Consider the following 3,870-nt stretch of genomic DNA (forward strand, 5'->3'; position numbering starts at 1 on the left):
TTTAAATTCCAGGCACAGAGCCTGAGTCATTCAACCTCTATAGGCCCTGATTTCTTTATCTGACAAATTGTGTCCTCTCTAAGAGCAGTAGGGCACTTAGATGAAATTATTCATTCCAGGGCCTGGGGAACAGAAGAGCTCTGGAAACAGCAGCTAGCATCATCACCAGAGGCCCCCAGATAAAAACCCAGAGATGCTTGAAGTCTGTAAACTTCAAAGCCAGTGTGCACGCGGGAAGGATAGGCCCTGATTTCTTTATCTGACAAATTGTGTCCTCTCTAAGAGCAGTAGGGCACTTAGATGAAATTATTCATTCCAGGGCCTGGGGAACAGAAGAGCTCTGGAAACAGCAGCTAGCATCATCACCAGAGGCCCCCAGATAAAAACCCAGAGATGCTTGAAGTCTGTAAACTTCAAAGCCAGTGTGCACGCGGGAAGGATGCATGGACTAAGCTATAGATCAAGCCAGACAGCAAGCTGCTTCAAGCTTACAAGAAACAGGAAGACAGCATGTTCATGGGTGCCTGCTCTGGTTGTTAACTTCTTCAAACCTAACCACAGATCTCTCAGATTGGCACGAGTCTTGTACTTCACAGATAGAGAAACTGAGGCTCAGTGAGGTGAAGAACCGAGTTTTTATTGCACAGCTGGGGAATGGGAGAGCCTGGATCACACCCAGATTTCCTCTATAGCCCTGTTTACCAGGAAGGAGAGAGAGAAAGGAACATAGAGGGAGAGATTCTAGTGGAGGGACCCAGGGGCCTTACTGGCCTCATAGCCCATGCCTGCCAGGGATTTAGTAGGAAGAGCTGGCTTTTGTTCTAGTTGAATCAGGCCAGCTGTTTCTGAAAGGCCGGCCCTACTCTTCTGGGCACAGTGTACTAGAAGGCATTAAGCTGTCTGTGCAGGTCACCAGTGGGAGGAGGGGTAGTGCTTTGTACACTGGACTGTACCATTAACAGACTTACATTATCAGCCAACAGAACAATGGGCTTTTCTAATGTGGTGCTGTGTCTTGGAGTACACACACACACACAAAATCAGGCCAGCAATACATTACCTTCTTTGGGATTTGGGGGGCAGGGAGGAACATTCGATGGAGTTGAGGCTTTAGCTGAAACTTAATCTCAGGCTGAGGAGATGGCTCAGTTGACCTGCGTTTGATCACCAGCACACATGTAAAAAAGCCTGGCGTATGCCTTAATCCCAGTACAGGGGAAAAGGAGACAGAAGGATACCTCCTGGGGCTTGCTGGTCAGCCAGGTGACCGACAGGTTTAGTGAAAGACCCTGTCTCGAAAAATAAGGTGGAGTGACTGAGGACAACACCTTAGGTTGATCTCTGTCCTCTGCATGTCTACATGTGCGTGCGCGCGCGCGCGCACACACACACACACACACACACACACACACACACACACATTGTACATGCAAATAAATGAATAAATACAATCTCCCAGTACTGGGGAAGCTGAGGCAGGGGGATTGCTAGTCTGAGGCCACTTGGGGCTATAAAGACACTGATGAAAAAGACAAAGAAAGGAGGCTGGAGAGATGGCTCAGCTGTTAAGAGCACTGACTGCTCTTACAAATGACCTGGGTTCGATTCCCAGCACCCGCATGGAGGTTAACAACTGTCTGTAACTCCAGTTCCAGGGGATTTGACACCCTCTTCTGACTTCTGCAGGCATTGCATGACATGGGTACACTTACACATACGTGCAATACACTCATATACGTAACATTTAAAAAATAATAAAATATTTTTGAAAAGAAAAAGACTAAGAAAAACAAGAGCTGATCTCCCCTCCTCTGTCCTGACCCAGTTACTTTCCTCCTCCTCTTTTTCGCGTTTCATTTCCTTTCATGTCTCTTGTCCCTCCTCCTGATTTTCCCCTTTCTTCTCCTCTCTTACCCCCGTTCAGCAGAAAGCAGCATTTGACTCGAGTTTTTCAAATATCTTCGCTGCATCTGCCTGTCCTGTCTCTTCCTTGCGGATGACCCTGGGCAAGACCCTCACTCCTCTGAGCCTCTACAATCTCATCTGCAAATGGAGACAGCAGAAGTAACTACCCTTAGAGAGTTCATACCTGGCTGGTAACACCAGTTGAGTTCCAGCCCCTGGTTGTGTGTCACTGATCCAGCACTAGCTTCCTATACCCCCAAGAACAGCCAGAAAGTCGTTGTCTCCTAAGATCCAATAAGCTATCCTTCCGTTCACTAATGCGTAGAGCAAGTCACTTAGGATATCTTATCTAAACCTCTAATTTGTAAGAATGTCCTTTTTAAAAGCCAGAACAAATGCAATCACCTCATTTTTTTCTTCTACAAAAATGACTGTCCTGAGAAACCCAAAGCCTGATTGGTCAGAACATCATGTATCCCTGACAGAGCCTTGTTTCTCCTTCTGAGTGGTCCCCAGCCTCTGTGGCTAAAGCAGTCTCTGCAGCAAGGGTCAGCCACCACCACACCGAGCAGGCAATCGGGAGCTTTGTTTCTTTCTGGTGCACATTTTTCCTGCTTTGACCTTGACCTCAGACAGGTGACTCTGCAGATCCAGGTCACTGGGCAGGTACTGGGGCACTTAGAGCTGCTCTTTGCTGAGCCCAGGCATGTTGGCACTCTTTTACATAGCCAAGGTCTCAGCTGGCCAGAAACCTTGCATCAAAATGTGTCATTATAACCCTGCCCACCTTATAGACTGTGGCCACCTTCTTTCTTGTTTTCTGATGCCCTGCATGTCTCCTTTTAGGAAAGAAAAGGCAGCCTTCAGGCAAGTTCAAGACAAAGAGCCCCAAGAGGAATTCCAAACCTATTTTCCTCTAGAACTGAAAAGGAAAATCAATTAAATCTTCAGTGGGCAACCTGAGACTGGCCTTTTAAGCGTACGGCTTAATCATGGCATAAATTATGATTGGTGATGTGATTTAGCTTTATGGGGCCTCATGAGCGGTTCCGGAAACCTGACATGCCCAGGGCTGGGAGTGGGAGGGGCTGGTAAGCTCTGTATGTTATCGCCACCAGACAGACCGGTTCTGAGTTTTCCTGGCCTGGTGACTACATATGATCTGACCTTCTTTTATCACTACTATTTCATCTTGCCCCCTCCCACCGAACCCTGTACCGGCATGCTACTGAATCACTTGCTAGACCCCTGGAAAGTCATGGCTTCTACTGATAGCTCTAAACCTCTGAACCCCACCTTTCTGTATATGTCTCTTGTCCATCTGTCTTTCTCTCTGTCTCTCAATTGTTCATCATAGTACATCTCCCATTTAACTCCTCCCTACCTTTTTAGACGCAGCTGGGGTGACCCTCCTTAGGAGACTTTCTCTGACTCTCTAAGGTGTATCATATTAGCTACCCCTCTGTGTCCCCTGTCCTCCACATAACTCTATCCCGTAGAACTGGACTCCCATGTCTTGTGATTCTTCACCCTAGAATCCCATTTGATTCCCTTATAAGTGATGGTTATTTTTAATGATTACTAGTCTATCTACTGTCTCCTCCACTAGCTGGTGAGTTCCCTGGATGCCAGATGTGTCTTTCTATACTACCTAGGAAAGGTCTGTGCCCTGGACAGAATAGAAACTTCAGCACACACTCACTGAAACGAATTGACAATCTAGCTGAATTATCACATGTTCTAAGCATGTACTTACGATTCCAGCTCTACCAGTGAACAGATAATGGGCAGAATTGAGTCTTGTTCACTATTTTGCTACTAGTACCTGGCATAGAACCCAGGACATAGTAGGAGACTAGGACGGCTGGATGGCTGGATGAGCCAATGAATGGATGAAATGACAAGCTAGAAGAACTGACATGAAATCAGGATAATAAAAATGATCAAATAAGTTAGTGTCCCCAG

This window comes from Nannospalax galili, unplaced genomic scaffold, assembly GCF_000622305.1.
Source record: "Nannospalax galili isolate Female #2095 unplaced genomic scaffold, S.galili_v1.0 scaffold34, whole genome shotgun sequence".
NCBI classification, from domain to species: Eukaryota; Metazoa; Chordata; class Mammalia; order Rodentia; family Spalacidae; genus Nannospalax; species Nannospalax galili.